Genomic DNA, 19078 nt, shown 5'->3' with positions numbered 1-19078 from the left:
GAAGCAGTTATTTAAGCTGTTATCATATAAAATAGATTGGGTGAGTGCTATAACCAAGTCTCCACTATTACTGCGAAATAATAGTAACGTGCATGCACAAACTCACACAACCAGGCTTATTAGAACAAATATTAGGAAAAAAAAATCTCTGAGAAATTTTAATTTCGTGCAGGTGAAGTGTTTCTCTCCCTTACTCAAAGAACACACTGCATTTAATCTCCCCTATGATGCTAACTGGTGAGAAAAGATCTAATTACCTGAAAGTTTTGTTGCCATTTAATAAGTGTGCCTCCAGAGCTGCAGAGAGATGTTTTGCTGCCCATGGAAGGACAACATCCCACACACAGTCATTTAATCAGCTTCATATATATATATCTCAGTTGCCTTTAAAGGCACCATCATCCTACAGCTGGTGACTACTGCACTCCCAGCATGGTCCCAATTGAAATGCCCAGACTGAGAATGGCTTGTCCTGGTGCACAGACAGTCCCTCTCCTTGAAATAACACAATCCTGACCAGGTGCAAAATGCCACAAAACCCCTAGTGGCAGCAAGTATGGTCTACACAGAAAGGATATGAAGACCCTTCTCCCAGCACTGGCTGGTTCAGACTCATTTGCGATTCTCTTTTGCTTGGCCATTGCAAAGACCATGGAATCACACTGGACGTTTTCCTTTCTGAAATAGCTGGTGCATTACACTGAAATTCAGGACAGAAGAAATGCTTTAGCTAATAAGAAAAACATTGTGTTTTATCCCTAATACTTCCAAATTATCTATTTCATTCATCATATAATCTGGGAGAGACTTTTCTCAGATTAATTTGTTTTGGCACAGAAGAAAATGAAAATGTTCTGGGGCAAGTGCATTGCAAAATGCTTCCAACACGTCTCGAATTTAGCTTTTCACGTTACTGAACTACTGACCTCAGCCACCATTAATTACAATTGCAAATTTTCCAGTATTGTTTTATAACCTGATAAGGAAACACGTTTCCTGTCCTTCTGGGAAGAGGTGAAGCAATTCAGTACAAGGAACACAGCACTGGCTAACCATTCCTGACAAGAGACTGAACCTCTTCAGCTTCTTTTGAAAAACAGAAACTGTAAGCTTTATTGCATGTAAATTTGGTGAGTTTTTCTTGCCTGATTTGTGGATTGCTTTATGGCTATATTATTTCTTTTGTTGTTTATGTAAGTTAAGATTTTTTTGAAACTGGTTTTTTTTTTGGAAACTGCTTTTCTGATGATTACATAGGAAACTGAGAGTTATTTGAAACATCATGTTTCATTCCTCTTTTTATAAGAATTTTGGAATGCTTTAGTAGAATACAAATACAGACATGTTTTCATTCTCTTTCATAATGATGGACTTTGGTGAATTCTTAGCATCACCAAGCATCTTTCTTAATTATTTTTCAAGGAGAGGTGAATCATTCATTTCTGTGAGTTCATGAATTATGTATTGTATTGGATACTATGCTCAGTCATGTGATTATTAATATCTCTCACACAGTTCTTAATCATTCAAGGTTGTCTTTTTTCCTAGGCAGCTGAATAATTTCTTCTATTCCATCTGAAGGTTTTGATCTTCCCTGCAGTAGTTTGAATTGCTCAATACTCCCTTGGGCCTGAAGATGGACGTACCCAGCCAGCCAGTTGCTCAGCACCTCCTGGGACTACTGAGATCCCTTGGGCTACTGAGGTCCCCTTGCCCCGACTGTCATTGATGCCAGTTGTCAGGGAAGTGCTGAGTGCTCCCCAGCAAGTGCACAGCAATTTGCAGGATCGGGCCAGAATATCCAGAGGGCTGGGTGCTTGTGTTACATCTCTTTGATTAAGATACCAGAGATGTCGCTCCTGGGTGTCATAGTCATTTGCAGCAGTAAGTGCTGTATAAAGAACAATCAGAGATAATCACCAGCCTTGAAGCCCACCCTCTTTTTCAGCTGTCAGCTGGGGTGACACTGGGAAGCAGAAGTTCCCTTTGCTGTTTGCATGTGTTCAGCAGTAAAAGAAAACCTCCTTTTCCCCAAGGCCCTCGGGACGTGTGGAGCGATGCTGCAGTGGAGGCAGAGCCTCCCCATCCTCCTCCAGCAGCAGCCACAGGAGCAGCAATACGTTGCTTCTGATCCTCCCCGCTCTCACCTTGCCCACACACCATCCAGGCATTTTTTCCATCCAGCTCCATGCCAAATTACAACCACGAACTTCATTTATCTCCACGTGTTACTAAAATTTCTGGACTGTTACTGATTCAGCAGGTTTGGGGGCATATTCCAAAGATGCTAACAAATAAGAAGTATAATCTCTTTTTAAGAAATTGTGTCTAATTCAGTAATATTTAAATGAGTGTATCATCACCTTTATTAGAATTTAAGGCTTCAGATAAGAAATACGATGTCAAAGGAAAAATTTTATTTCTTTGCTCTTTATGTCTCACAATAGAGCAACAATGGACCATTTTTCTGTGAATTATTTTCAGGAGCAGGACCTCATTGAAAAAATTGATCACTTCTCCATATTTTGAGGCCCAGTTTAAAGCCCAGAGTACTAGTATATTTTGCTTACTGGGAATATATCCCTGCAGATATAAATGATATTTATATTATGGAATATAAAGGAAAAATTCAGGGAATTTCAGAGAAATCTCATGCAAATAGGAAAATAAAAATCAGTATGTCAATGGAATTCATTGCTGATTACTAGAGCTGAGTAGAAGGTGACAGCTCTGTTCTTTTTCCCCACATTTAAAGATTTTGGAAGTCTTGTTTTCTTGCAAAGACAGACCACAGCCAAAAAACATTTTCTGGAAAAATTACATTTTTCACATTTATTGAACAATCATCCATAGATTCAATTGCAATCTGTTTATTTTATATCAGAATCTTACACCCCACATCACTCACAAGCTCAAGATTTGAATGCAGGTGTCTCACATTACTAATTTGCTAATCCTCATGCATGGAATTGAGTCTCAGACTGCCATTCTTGTTTGACTTTAGCGAAATGTCGTATTCGGACAAATTGAATATATATCAACTAGCTCTATTAATCAGTGTAATGTAGGACAAACTGAAAGGAACATCTTGATTTATTTATACATTTCAGTGGGTTTTAAATGAACTGCAGACAAACACAGAAAATAAAAATTAAAATAGGGTCCTTGTATAGAGCGCTCTGCATAGTGGGAAGAGGGCTGAGCTGAACCACATCACTCCCAGAGAGGGAAGATGATGTCCTTCTGCAAAGAGAAGTCACAAAGGCATTGCTATACATCCTTAACCCACAGCCCTCTCGTGCCAAACACAACCTTACTAAACTGACTGACCAAACAAGAGCATATGGCTGGACCATTCACTGCATTACGAATTTTGTCCTCGTTACAGTAGCAAGATCTGTGGATACTGGAATATATATAAATTTCATACTCGTACTAACATGCTTTCCCAAACTCTTGAACCCAAAATCTCTGCCAGGAACCACAGGACATTTCTAAAAATATCACAACAGTGAGTAACATTTGGAGACCTGCTTTCTGCATGGAGAATAAATCTTTCTTCCTAAAAAAATACTAACTAGTGTGGATGCTGTTACAGTCTAGCAGGGATGACCAGTACAAGATACTAGCAAAATAATGACATAACATGAAAACAGTGTGTCCTGATCCAGCTTCTGGCCACTCTGGGTCACCTCTGTGCCTGACAGCTGTTCTGCAGAAAGCTAAATCTCTGCAAAAATTAAAGAACCCAGATGTTATTTGGGCTCTATTTGAAACAGCACTGGTGGACTGAGGAACTCTGTATTTTAGCATTCCAGTCCAGCTGGACTGCAGGAAAGAAATATTGACTTAGCCAGCAAATAGGCCATTACAGGGAGCGCCCCAGGCTCTTGCCTGACCAGAATGGGTTTTGATAGCTACAGCTCTGCTTCTCATTTTGTTTCTGCCCATTGCTTGATCAAGGGCCTTTATAGCTAAGTCTCTGTCTACATTATCAGTTTATGAAGTGGGCCAGTTAGTTAGGAAATTCATTACAGGCACTGCTATTAAGTGGTTTACTTCTGCTGATTTTCCAAATTTCTGTTTAGTGTGCTTCCATTTATTCCATTAAATGTACTCTACAGAACTGTGTGCAATGGTCAGGTGGTAAAAATACAGCATGCCATTTATAAAAACAAGATTTCATTAAACAGTGATAAATATAAATCTTTTTTGGGGAAAGGAACTGGTCTCTTCATGGTATAGTTCAAGCCTGGCAGTCAAAGCAGCCCTGCACTCAAAAGAAGAAATACTTTGATAAGGCTAATGGGAAAAAAGGTCAGATCCCCCCAGAACTGCACAGAGTTCACTTGGAAGAAGGTTGGTTTGCCAGACTTCCACCTTGCCAGCCTCCATTCAAACTCCCATTTCAATAGCACTGACTATGATGTCTGGCTGAGTTTTGATTCAATAAACATATTTTGCTCCTATATGAACACAGTATTTTCATGAACTGATATCATGCAGATCTCACTGATCATTCCAGTAACTTCAAGGAGTTTTGCATATCTCTGCTTTAAAGAGAAGTGCTGTAATTTTAGAGATATTTTCCTCTTAATGGAGGCAAACCACTTGTTAATATCGTGTATGGCATCATCTGCAAATAGCATATTGCTGAACTAAAAGACTTTAATGTGTTAGACCAGTGGCCAAAGAACCAGTCTCCATGGCAACTCTGTATTAAGTTTCCCTGCTACAATTGTGAAGACTATTCAATCACAACTCATTTGAGCTGAATTCTTCTATATTTCTAAATGGCTCTCATAAATATTTCCGCTTCCGACATTTTGTCTTAGTTTTAGGAGAAAAGAAAAACGTAGGAGAATGAAAGGCCAAATGAAAGGCTGACTTTGGAAAGGTCGATATGAGTCCATTGTACATCCCTGGTCTAAATTTAAAAAAAAAATAAAAAGGAGTGTAAGTATGTTAAGATGTTAGATACAGCACCTACCCACAGAGCCCCAGCAGATATTATCAGATCAGATATTCATGTCTGAATTTTCATTATTTATCTGGGGGGCAGATTCTTCTTAAAGAGCAAAAATACTTTTCTCTCTTATCACTGAGTGTCTGTACCCACCTGTGTGTAGCAGCTTTCTTACCATATACAAGCAGAGTCATCTCTCAGGTTGCTCAGTGCCTAGCAGGGGTCAGCAGCTGGACCAGTAAAGGGAATATTTGCAAAGTGGAAAACACCTGGTTCCAGCTACCTTCTGCACAATGCCCCTTTCTATTAGGGGCTTCTCCTAAAAGCTTCTCAAGTCCATTTGTAACTGGATATCCAAACACACTGCTCTTTCCCACTTGTGGGTTGACTAGACCTCTTTGCTGGTCAGTTTTAGAAGCAGTTTGACTGGTGTGAATACCCACGTATTTGATTCTTGTGCTGGATTACTGCAACATGTAAGCAGGGAAAGAAACCCCATGTTCCTGAGAAACCTCCATCTGATACAAGTGCAACCGCCCACCAGCTGAGGCCACCATGAGCATATCACAGCATGGCTCCAACCTCTGCAGTGACTCTCCAATAAGAATGGGCAAATGCATGGTGCCATCCCAGCTAATTGGACTTTGTCACAGGACTGGCTCTTACAAACTCTGAGATCACCTCTCTGTCCATGACTACTGCTTTCTGTAGCTGCTCCTTCCCACCGGAACCACAAGCCAATGGCTCGCAACACAAACTTGCCACAACGAGGACAAGACTTTACATAACACTATGTAAGATTTTGGAAATAATTTCTGAAGAAAATTAAAGTAGTCACAGGGCCTCAATGCTCTCAGAACTGATATTGCCCTTCACGTTTCCCAAAATCAGTTACTTGAAACTTAAAAAAAACCTGACTGCTGCTGTAGAAAAAGCAATATATAAAGAAAGAAAAAATTGCTCCCTAATATTACCTGAGTGGCTCAAACAAACAGAAGTAAGCTTTGTAAGAGAGCCTACACAGTCAGTAGTACAGGTGTATATTATAACCTCCTGCAAAACTCCTGTTGTGATTTCAGTCATCCCTGTTTCTGAACGTCAGGCTCATACGAGCCCAAAGCATCAGAGCAACAGCTGAAGTGGGACTTCCAAGTTTTACTTATTTTCCAAATTCCTAAACATACTACGACAATATACTTTTACTTTTTGTGGAATAGAGCCCCCACCCCTTCTTATACAGGTGCACACTGCCTGTAACAATGATATATTAATTCCTTAAAAGAGTCTACACCTGCTACCACAGCACTAACAATTAACACAAATATTGATGAAATTGAGTGTTACTGTAGTAGATTTAGTCCTGAGGTTAAAACCATATATTCACCTAAATTCATTTAAAATGGGAATCAGGTTAGAACAAAAGATCTGAGAGTTTTAAATCTATTCCAAGTTTTAGTGCTTTGCTTATAAAACATAGAGGCAGGAAAGTGGTTTGTGGTTTCAGGTTTCCGTTAAAATACTTAGCACATATCCATTTGTGCTTATTAAAAAACCCACACACTTTAATCTGACCATCTCTAAAAGACATAGGTGGGATGGTTTTAGTTTCCAGGCCACATCTAATTATTTTAATTAATTGATACTATGAAGCAAAAACAACAATAACATCCTGAAACCACATCAAGCATCACATGAAATTAAAATCTGAGCTTGAGTCATTCTGCTTATCATTACTGATCTTACCAGTCATTATATGTATTTCTTCGTAATCCTTCTTTCCTGTAATATCTTAAGGTTTGACTGCAATATGGGGGCAAAGTCATTTAAAAACATGAGACACCAAATGAATGTCTACAGGTAAAATATCTTATAGCAATGAATGTCCATTTATTTTAAAAGCAGCAAGGTCTAATGGAACATTACTGAAGCTTTTAAACTCTCCTCAAGATATTTCAGGCCTTTTCTCCTGGGAGCCTTGTCTGCAGGGATCCCAGAACGAAACAGCAGTCAAGCTGCTATTTCAGAAAGGGCTGTGGTAGTTCATGCTTAAATTAAATTGCAGAACCCTCACAGCAGGAAACTACAGTTACCAAACAAAAAAATCTTTACATAAAAGCCTTTGTCTTTAATCTCTTTCATTAGAAGATTAGAGGTTTAATTACAGGAAGTTGCAGCAGGGTCAAACCCCACTTCCACTGGAGTTAAAATAGCTTCAGAGGCACCAAAACTTTACCATGAGCATCAGCCCAATGCATCCAATACATTTCAGTAACGCTCTTTACCTCAAAATCTCCATGATTTAAAGACATTCCTCCTAATAAGCAGAATTTATTATCTTGCATCCACTGACACAGTAAGTATGGTTACATTGCTTTTGAATCAGAAGTAAATCACATTCTAACAAAACAGCCCCACAAAGACAGTGTTTGCAAAATCTTAACTGAACAGATCCACTTTGTATCTACTTTGTATTTGAGCTGCAGGTACATAAATTGAGCAAATGCACCTCCTTACTTACCAGCTCCTAGGAAGCAGCACCTTTGTTAATAAAGGAGGCTGTGCCTACACTAGGCGGCTCAGCTAAAGCCTAGAACCTTTCCCAGACACAGGAACACAATTACATAAACTAATAAATTGCTAGAATGGTCCTTGGCATGCTGCTTCTTTGCCGCCTAACAATATCACAAATAGTTCCTGGGTGCAGTTCAAGAGGCAGAGCCATTCCCAGGAGGCACCTCAGAGGTGTTTAGCTGCAGGCATGCAGGCTGTCCCACTCCCCTTGGCCACTGTATACAGGGCTGTTCTCAAGTACGCTTCATATACTAATACAGATGTGGCCTTTGAGAAGGTTACCATGGGAGGTTGTTGCGTTGAGCCAGCCCAGCCACTCTGACCGCTGCGTAGTGCCAGGTCTCCTGGAGGACTCTTCTTTCTTGCTTCGAGCACAACAAGACTCTTCAGAAGACCAGGTCCAAGTGTGTCCCCTTCAGCTCTTGGCTGGGGTCACTAGGATCATGTCAATAAACCAGGACTCCACATTCCCATGGACTCTAACCAGAGAAAAGTCTAATCTTTTGTGAGAATAGCCTGAAAACTAGACTTTTGTGTTTACAGCTGGGGCCCACAACCAGCTAAGTATCATATTCTTCCTTACAAAGGGTCACTATTACCCTGTCCTTCTTACCTCTACTACAGAAATATTCCTAAGAGTTTCCACTTAATTCAATATGACTATGAGGCGGCAAACTCAGCAACACCTGATAGTGGTGTTTTCTATATAGTGTTCTATAAACAAGAACATATGATGAAAGAGCATTGTAGCACAAATTATAATGTTCAGAGTATTGTGTTTTTTAAATAAGCAAGTGAAATATCTCACTTATAGCTAGATGATATCAGATTTTTCATCATTATTCATGCTTTTTAAAAATATTACTATGGATGTCTCTTTGAGGTAAACTGTTAGTACGCCACAAGCTGAGTATTCTATAAGCAGTTTCAAATAAAAGTTCCTTCTCCTGTGATACAAGTGACTAGTTAACCAGTTGAAGTCAACACGTCTAGAATATTTACTAAGCTTAATGAACAGTGCTTTTTAGGAACTGTATTTTAATCACTAGGTCGCCCTGAAAGCAGTTCACTACAAAGCCAGTAAATATAATTACACAAATAACTATGTTGTGAATTAATACATGATAATATTCACAAATGCAATTTGGATTTGAACACTACAACATAATTCAAACACATTGGGATATTACCTAAACTAAGTAAAGCAGTGTATTTTTGCAGCTTCAGTTTTACTTCAATCTCTCTCATCTCCCACTAAAGCCTTCTGTAATTTGAAAATGCACTTCATGATTAGAATACTGTAAATCACAGGCCTTATATGGTAAAAACAGCACTTCCAAATGCCCTTATAATTCTTTAGATCACATGCTTAACATTCTCATTTTCTTTTCTGGGTGAAGAAAGTCCAAAATAAAAACTATTTAAAGATTATTGTTCAAAATCCCAAAGTAATTAAGAAAGCAATACAGAACATCTTATGCTCATGAGTGTATGTGTATATATGTGTATATACATGTAAATAAATACTCATACAAGACTTTTTAAAGTTATCAAAATACTTGAGCTTTCATGCAATAATGAATAAGCAGTTACTATGACTATAGGGTCTCGGGGCACTGAAGATGCAGAGTATTTTCAGCTCCAAGTGAAGTCAGTGAAGGATGGATCTTACACATTTCAGAGGAGAATGTGGCCACTTCAGAGTCTATTGCAGTCAGGAAAAATGAAGATCCACACCTTTTTTTCATACAGCACTTCAAAAATGAAAAAGGAACAAGGAAAAATTAAAGCATTTTTAGGTGTTATAGGCAAGCTTTTAAGACCCTGAGAAATACTCAGGTTGTCTATTTAACAGTCATTTTACATCCTGTGGTAAAAAAAAAAATGAGGAGCAGTTGCACTGCATGTTTATTGATCATGAAACACTCAGAGGACACCTCGTCTAAAAATCACTGGAGAGTAACTGTCCAATGTCGTGTAGGTGTTGGGATGCCTGATGTAGAAGTGCCCCACCACCTTCCTCAGAGCACCTGGTCTCAAGGGGGACCAGAAGGAGGTCAGAAGCCCTGCAGCCACATCAGATCTACTTTGGACCTACTGCCTCTCACAGGGATTACTAATTTGGGCATGCTATCATGATACCACAGTTAAACGGCTTCCAAGGCCAAAGTGGGCGGCGCTGAAACACAGGCCAAGTAAATACATCACTATTATCTATCTGCACCATCAAGGTAGACCTATATAGATTTTATTATATAAAGATTAATGCATAGATGCTTTAGCCTTTCCCAGCATGTGAACAATACTCTAATCAAGTTTACTGACATGAGGGTCTTCATTCTGCTGAAAATCTTCCTTTCTCTTCCCAATTAACAGCTCAGTCAAAGATCTGTTTGTACAAGTGATTGACAGTAATCCAGACTGAGGAGTCCACTCTGGTTTCTGTGTGGGTATATGTGCATAAACTGTCACAGCTCAGATGACACCTAGGTAACAGATCTAGATGACCTTATTTTTACAGCTTAAATTGGTCCAGAGACCAATTTAATTTAACCTTTATATATTCCTCCCACAAGCATTCTTTCTTTGAATTCACTATTCCCTTTTTCAGTTTTGTTTAACCAGTAAATAAAATCACAAAAAAAGTTAAAGGAATAGACTATTCTTCGTCCAAAATAATTTCTTTCATATAAAGAGAATTTAATTAAATCAGATTCTAATCCAGTTAATTAGTGTTCAAACTGTGCTCAGACAGCCCTAAAAAAGTATTTGTTCCATAGTCTGGATATCCATTTAAAAGCACATTATAAATCATTTCATTTTGCTTGTCTTCTAACAGTAATAATTACAAAACCAGAGCACATTTTTCTAGCAGATATTAATACTCTTCAGGAAAAGTAAGAATGATTATCCCCATTTTACAGGTGGGGAAACCTATTTCCCATTTTGTTAATGATACCCTCTTTCTTTGCACTTCATTAAGTCATTCACAGCAGTATAAAGGGAATCTAAAATAGTGCCATGGTAGTATTTGTAGCGTGCACTGTTTTTCATCATTTTGCCCTGGGATGACTAGCTTCAGTGAAGTGTGGTATCAGCTTTGAGGACTGAGATACTGAGGTTTATTAACGATATTCACATCCATGTGACTAAATACTACTCATGTAGAAACCCTCCACTGAGTAAAGCCATAGGGAAAAGTCCTTACTAACTGAAGTTTCATGAATGGCAAGGAATGGAATGTCAGCTATTTAATTCATAAGCCTTCAGAGAGTGAATGAATGAGAAAAATAACTGATTTTATTTCTCAGAATACTTTATGTTTTAATATCTACCTCTTGAAAAATTCCAAAATCTTAACTTAGTGTCTAAGATAACCTATCAGATAGAGGAAGTGTAGCGCTTAGTTGATTGCTCTCTTACAAACAGTAAAAGGTCTCTCCTGGATTCGGCACATACACACGTATGCATCAATTCCAGGAAACATTATCTTCAAACAATGTCTGAATCACAAGATGAATAGGCTGTTCACCAATTGAACTTTCTGGTTATTTTAGCTCTTTTAAACAACTGAAATTGTTACCGTAGCCATTGTAACTGCCACTAGTTACTGTGTTATTTCTTTGAGTGATGGGTGTAAAAATGTCATAGTGACCTTGAAAACAGAACTAGTATGGGAGCACAGTGGAAGAGAAAAGACACTGAAACACAAAGATGGTTTCGAATGGCTCTATGGCGCAGTCGTGTTTCCATGCTGGTACTTACAGGTGGCGGGGGGGTGATATTAGATTTTCCTTCAAGCCTCACCCACTTTGATGGCCAACAAGATGTAGCAGAAGAGTCGTGTTGTGCAGAAAATGGTGACTAGTTTCAGGGGAATGTGTTAAGGAATATGCCCCAGCCTTCAGGTAAGCATGGCAGCACAGATACCTCTGGAGTACCTGGATGTTACAACTCCTTCCAAACTGCCTTAGTGGCTCTGCCCACCGTCCAGTCTGCTCCCACATCTGGCATTCTCAAAATCACTTCTTGTTCCTCTCCAGCAATTCCCTCTTTTATACTAAAGGTTTTCTAAGAAATAAGATGAGGAAAAAATACTTATAATTTTCTGGTTTAGAATTACATTCTGTATCATCTTTCGCACTTTTAGGCACACTGTGTTGTGTTTAGAAGGTAGACCACTGGGGCAGAGACTGTGTTTATGGTCTTTTTTATACAGTATTTTCTCACCTAGGGCACTTTATACAAAACTCATAAAAAGTTTGTTAACATAGGCCACTGATATGATACACTGGTAAGATAGCTGCTTATGAAATAAACATCTACCTGGGGTTTTTTTCTTTATTTAATAAAGCTCTAGTTTTGAGATGTCACATTTCATTGTTTCAACATGAGGGTGGTATGCTTATTCTCAACAGGGAGAAATTTGGCAATAAAAGTATAAATTTTATTTTATGTATTTTAATGTCACAAAATGGAAGCCCATATTTAATTAGATTATATATCTTTTGACATTTCTTTCCCATTCTAAACATGCATGTAGACCTTTCTGGTTTTGACAACACTTTGCATTCTTAGAGGCTTATCAATTCCTACCAGAAATGACTACTCCATAGTCAACATTAGAAAAGCTCTGTAGTGGGAAAAGTAAGACTAATTAACTTGAACTTAGGTCATACAGTGACAACTCCTATTGGAAAAGGGAATGTCTTCTATAAAGTCACAATGTAAAGAAAGGAATGTATTGACAACAGGAGTGAACACATCTACCTGCGTCTAGTTTCTTGCTGCTGTTTCTGCTATTCTTCTCCCAAATAACAAGTGATAGGACGAGAGGAAACGGCCTCAAGTTGCATCAGGGGAGGTTTAGATTGGATATCAGGAAAAATTTCTTCACAGAAAGGGTTATCAAGCATTGGAACAGGCTGCCAAGGGAGGTGGTGGCATCATCATCCATGGAGCTATTTAAAAGATGTGTAGACGTGGTGCTTAGGGACATGGTTTAGTGATGGACTTGGCAGTGTTAGGTTAACAGTTGGACTTGATGACCTTAAAGGTCCTTTCCAACCAAAATGATTCTATGATTCTGTGATTCTATGATTCTATGGTGCAGGTACAGTTGCAAATGTATAGGCTGGTGATCATCATTATTAAAAAACAGCATAGTTAGTAAAAATCTCAGACAAGTACTGACAGTTTAAATCAAGCTGTTACAGTGTGAATTACCTTTCTAGAGCACTTCTCTGAATACATTTATAATCCATTACAATTGTAATTATAATATTAGTATTTGTTACATAATTTTATCTCTTTGAATTGTAATTTCATTATCTTTTAGGAACTAGTATGATGACTGTTTCATAGAAGAGAAATAATACCTGTATCAGACAGCATTTTATTACTGCCACATCACTAGTGAAGATTTTAATGCTTCTCTAAGCAGCACAAGAAAAATTTCCACATATTTCCACACAGCGCCTCATAAATGGAAGTGAGAGAGCTCACTCCGACCTGCCATCTGTTCTGCAAGTAGAAATCCTCTTAGTGGACTGAGATACTACCTTCTCTCTTAACCCATAAGTATCTCACTATGTCAAATTAGTCTGTCTGGATTTACTCAGAAGAAACGTCAGTTGCTAAGGTCAGTCCTGTTTCCAATACATCACTACTACCTCTCCAAGCAAGGAAATTTTGAAGTCACAGAAAAACTTTTTTCTGCATGAGGAAAGTGGGAAGAGCCAGGAAGAAAAAAAAAGAGAGAAAGAAAGAGAAATTCAGACTGGGAGTAAGATGAGCAAGGGTTAGGTGAGGACCAGCCAACAAAAAAATGGATTGTGACAGACAAAATAAGAGGAGGCAACACATTGAAAAGGAGGAGAAAGAAGAAAGCAGGAGAGAAATGAGATTTAAGAATGGAAAAGACAATGCAGATAGTTGGAAAATTACATTAAAAAAGAAGTTAACAGGAAAGAGAGGAAGACATATTTTCTGGCATTTTCCATCTGTTTCATAGTCTCTCTTTTATTCTATTAGTCAAGCATTTAGCCAAACTTCTAGTTGTTGAAAAAATTGCTTTCCAGTTTCAGTTCATTCAGATTTTTTAAAATATTTTACATTTGGTTAAATTATCCTCTTTAAATTGGAAGTTGCTAAAAAGAAGAGTGCATCACCAACCATGCAAAAAACGTTGCTCTGCTTTAAAAAATTTTCCTTCAGATCATAACCATTTTTTCTGCAAAATACTTTGAAAATATTCAGCAAAAAAGTATTCCATTTTCTACATAGTCAGGAAATGCAGAGAGTTTTATTTTTAAATTAATTCTTAATTTTAGTATATAGTACTTAGCATTAGTATTCAATACATAATCCCTGCATTCAGTGCTTCAGTAAATTATTTTCAAAGGAACTGAAGTCTCTGAGGATTTGCATTTGGACATCACCCTCTTCCCATTTCATTCTTCTTCACCTCTCACCTACTCTGCAACTCAAACGTAAGCAGAATCAAGCATTTCCTTGCCTTCCACGGTTTTCCACCAGACATTACAAAAATGTATTTTGTCCTTTTGTTACTGTTAAGAATTAAGATTAAAAGATCCAAAATAACATTTTGGATTTTTTTTCAAATTTGAAAGTTCATGCCTCTTTCTAAGGCACTTCATGATCATATCAGTTGCAAACCTTCAGTAGCACAAAATGTAAGAAGCCCTTAAGGACTATTTATAGACTTACTTATTAACTACATCGTGATTTGAAGCCACATTTTAACCAAGGTAGCCTAGTTCCAGTTAGTTATTTATTCATATAAATCCTAATCATGTTTGAATTGTACTTAGCAAAATGTCTTAATTAAACTTGTGACAATGAGTTCCATGTGCTAATTTTATACCATACAAATAACTATTTGAGGCTTATTTTTATAGCCTTTTTTATTGTCCCTGAATATATTATTTTTCTTGTTCTATAACAATGCTATGCTCTGCATAGCAATACTAATCTATACTGTTATATAAATCCAGTAATTTGTGGCCTCTAATAGGGATGTATATATAACTATGGACAGCTTCATACATAAGTGCTTCAACATCTTTAACATATTTTCTGTTAAGCTCCTGGAAGCGTTATGTGTGGAAGTACTTTTATCTTTGTTTACAAAAGGAGAACCAAGACACAAAGTTTATATCTACACCATGTCAACGCAAGTTAGGAAATGGAACACATTTGCAGCCATTCTCCAGCAGTGCAGCCATGTAGAACAAAACAGTTTGTGCTCATATTTTGAAACAGGGGTCCCAAAAAAGCTGATTTTTAGAAATGGTCCTCTGCCTGTACTCACTCCCAAAGCAAACCCCAGAGTTGTTTAGGAAGATGCTAGTTAGCACAGACGAAAAGCACAACAGGGAAGACTCAAACACTGCAATGAGTTAAGTGATTTTTTTTTGGCCCTGGCCCTGTTTAAAGTTTGCTCATACAGCTTTAGCTGAAGAGAATAGGTTCTGGGCTTCACCTTGGACAGAACGACAGCATTTTATCCAAGACTACCAATACAAGAAAGCTAATTTTAGAGAACAAATAATGAAAAGCAGTCTGTTGCTGTTAAGAGAAATTCTGGTTTTCTCATGAGATGGAGGGCATGAGCCCTGCAAGAAGCACCAAAGGGCAGCTGGATCTAATTGCTAAAACACGCTCAAGCAAGAGAATTGGCTGGGAAACATGGAGAAAGGGACAGTGTTATTCCCTTCTCTCTGGTTTAAAAACCTCCCGGTATAGGAAGGGTGAGCTGTTGAAATGAGAGCAGCTACTTCCTTCAGAAGGAGCTTAAGTGCTCATCAAGTTCCTTGTTTTTGCTGAGGTTAACACAGCAGAGCTGAGTTGCTGCATTCTTCTTTTTTTGCTGGAAAGAGATATTTTTTAATTATAAACATCAAAAGCAGAGGTATTTGGTGAGCTGGCTAGCAGGAAGCAAGACCAGCCTATACCACAAAGTTTTTAACTTTTAGAATAATTACAAACTGTCTTGGTTTTATTCAGATCTTGACTAAAAGCAAACTCAAGTTAAGAGTACACTTTTCCTGTTTTCTTAAAAGCTAAGACAAAATCTAGCTTAGGTCAATCAGTAGCTAAACTGAAATCTGGACCTAGGACCCTAGCCACTAGGCTATTGATGCTGTGTCAATGTATATATATTCTTCAAATAAATGATTCTAATCATTTGCTGCCTCAAGAGGAAGAGGTTTTTTCTTGCCTCTGAGTGTATTTTGATATGTTACATGGGACAGACAGGTAATACTCAGGATACATTAAAACTGAACCCACTTTCATGTTATTCCTTTATCATAAAGCTCAAACACTACTCTTGTAGGTTAGATGCTTACCTTATAAATGACAGAAACAATAGGGAGGACCTAGCAAACACAATAAGTGGAAAATAATGTCAGCAAGACCTAGACCAGGCCCAACAAAACCAGACTTAAGTTAATTCACTTACTTTAGAGAGAACATTGAGAACCCTGCTACGGAGCAGCTCTTTAGCTGTCGATGATCAGCCAGGTCATGATCACAAGACTACTCTAGGTAGAAAGTTAACCTCAAAGCTATTTGGTCAATAGAAAGGCTCCTACTATCTTCAGTCATTTTTGGATCACAACTTTAAGTAATTCAAACTAGAAACTCAAGAAGTTGAGCCAAGTATTGACCCTTTGTATCTTATTTAAAAATGTCCCAATTCCCATTACATGTGATGCATTGAGAACATGGAACCTAGACCAAGATCATCTGCATAGAGACAGGTTAACCACAGCTCCAATGAAAAATTAAATAGATATTTCTCTTTTGTAGAGAAGCAAGGAGCAGTAGGTTAGCTATGGACTTCATCTATGTGTTATTAAAAGGTTTGATATAGACATAGGCCATAGTCATTCCCATTCTGCTATTGAGTTTTATTCTGGAACAAGTAATTAAAAGAAATAAGCTGAAGTATCTTGTCTAGAGCATATGGACCATTTCAATAAACCAATCAATGGTACAAAAGACTCTTCTGCTCTGGGGTTATATGGGCACTATATAGTCACACAAAGTCACAAAGAATGAAAATACATTCCAATTACTTTAATTAAAGTCAATTCATTCAAGATACATACCTTTGGGCTTTCAAAACTAATAAGATTGTATACTCTGTGCTGCACAAGTGGGACTTGGCAATATGTTATATTGCCATCTGGTTTTGTTTATCATGGATTTTAACTATTAAACATTTATTAAAGACCTTATTGGTTAAGCTATTCCTCAATAATTGTGGTTATTATTTATTAATCGTAATACATCTACATAATTAGTTAAGGCTTCCTTCTGGTATCCTTACTCATACTGAGTAATAATTTACTCCATGATCTACCCCAGTAAAACAAACCACAGATCTGGCTAACGCTCATCAGAAATTCAGGACCCAAAACTGGTTTTCCTGTGGCATTGGCACAGTGTGTATTAAGTTAAACAGTCACAGGCATGCACACGTGCATGTGTGTGTTTCGGTTACCTGAAGAGTTGTGTGAAGTTCTGCTTAGTAACTTCAGTTCAGAGGTGTGCATGTTGCTAATTTTTCTGAAATAGTAAATTGGCAGGAAAGGCAGGTCAAGATCTATCACTGTTAAGGATTTGATCTGTGTTATTAACTGAAATTCTAAAAGACAGGTGATTATCTGTTTCTTTATCTGGGTATTCTGTTACTTTATCTGGTATCGTGTTCAATACCTACTGCTATCGTTGGTTATTTTGTAAAGCAGACTAAGATTCACAGCATTTTTTCAGCAAAAGAGTACAATTTTGTATAATTTGGAGTTCTGAACATTGGATGGCCCACTTGATTTAATCATACCAAGCTGAAGAGCTCAACCTGACATTAAGATACCTCTTAACTAGTTTCAAGGAAATTGTTACTGGGCCTCTCAATAAGGAAATCAGGATGTCACCCAAAAACTGTACCAAACAGTTTGACTTAATATAATCAGAAGTTGAATAGCTTTCAAAGGTGCTTTTTCACCGTTCACAAGAGCCAGTGAAAGTAAAGATAACAATGTATGTGTTTAGGAGGAAGGGAGCCTGACATTGCACAGATAATCAAGGAAGAGATTATTTTGAGAAAACAGAATGTAACACAATTAAGAGCCCCTGAGAAACAAGGCATAAGGTCTCTGCTTGCTATTTGTGAATGAGGAAGACATGCCGCAGTCCTAATGATTCTGATCCAGACAAGAGATTAAATAACCAGTTTCCTTACCTCAGGCTGGGAAAACTGTAAAGGCCAGAATATTTCAGCATGTTTACGACATATTGGATTTGTGTTGTCATATACAGATGAGAACCTGGGCCATTAGAAAAAAAGGCAAAAGTAAGTTTGTTTTCCTACTTTCTTTCCGTTCTCAATGATAAAAATGGTGCTAAGGGTCTTTTTTTATTATTAACTGATTTTGTTAGTTTTAGCATTGCCTCAGCAATTCCCATCTCAACAGGACTTTTAAAATCCACCAAGAAAACATTTTAAAGGGATAAATATGTAATTGAGCTAGATTCATTTGATTTGTATACATTATTAATACGTATGTGGCCAGCGACTTAGGAAGAGATGTGAACACAAAATTGAGCTTGGAGAGTGTTTTCAGTACTCCTTAAGTGCAGTAGGCGGAACTTTGTCTATATGTAGAAGAACTGGGACCCTTGATCAGGGGGTTTCTTAGGTGGAAATGAATTTAACAGAAGCATTCTGGAATTAGAACAAGTAGGTGCTGAGAATAATAGCTTGCCCTTTAAAATGTCCTTTTGTCTCCAGAGGTAAAATTAGTTTTCCTTTTTTTTGAATTTCACCTGGTCATTATTCAAAAACATTGTATGTGCTGTATTAAGATTAGAAGCTAGGCTTTCCTGTTGCAATTAACGCAGATGGCAAAAGCAAAAATAAACAGACCACTCAAGGGCTGTAAGCACACTTTCAATATATTTTAATTCATTTTCACCGGACAAAGAATTCTTAATCACAAGCACAAGAAATTTTGCCTCAACACAGCAGAATACTCCAGTACTCAAATGCAATTTATGGTAGCAGATTAAAAAGTATAGTATAAAAATATTACAGCACAACAGAATGAAAACAATCTCTCTTTGACTCTCAGTCAATTCTGATGCACTTCTCTGACATGCATTTCTCTAACAAGCGCATTCTTCTCATTAAGCCATCTAACCATGTAAACCATTCTTCTCATTAAGCCATCTAACCATGTAAACCCCATCGGTACTTTACAAAAAAGTAAAGATGTTTTTTGGAAGGAAAAGTTCTGTGGTAACATTATGCACATTCAGTTACAGGACAGCTAATAATAAATTCAATTTTGAAATTGCATTGTAGCCCCTAAAGTGGTATCTCATACTTTAATGATTACATGCAAGTTCAGTAGCTGCTGAGTATCTCTGGGCAAGATTTATGCAGTCCAATCGTCTCAATAATCTCTCAGGCTTGGCCAGTGCACTATAACTTTCAGTCAAGCATGCTGG

The sequence above is a fragment of the Nyctibius grandis genome, chromosome 6 (genome assembly GCF_013368605.1).
Source record: "Nyctibius grandis isolate bNycGra1 chromosome 6, bNycGra1.pri, whole genome shotgun sequence".
Lineage (NCBI taxonomy): Eukaryota > Metazoa > Chordata > Aves > Nyctibiiformes > Nyctibiidae > Nyctibius > Nyctibius grandis.
Note: the sequence above shows the minus strand (reverse complement) of the source record.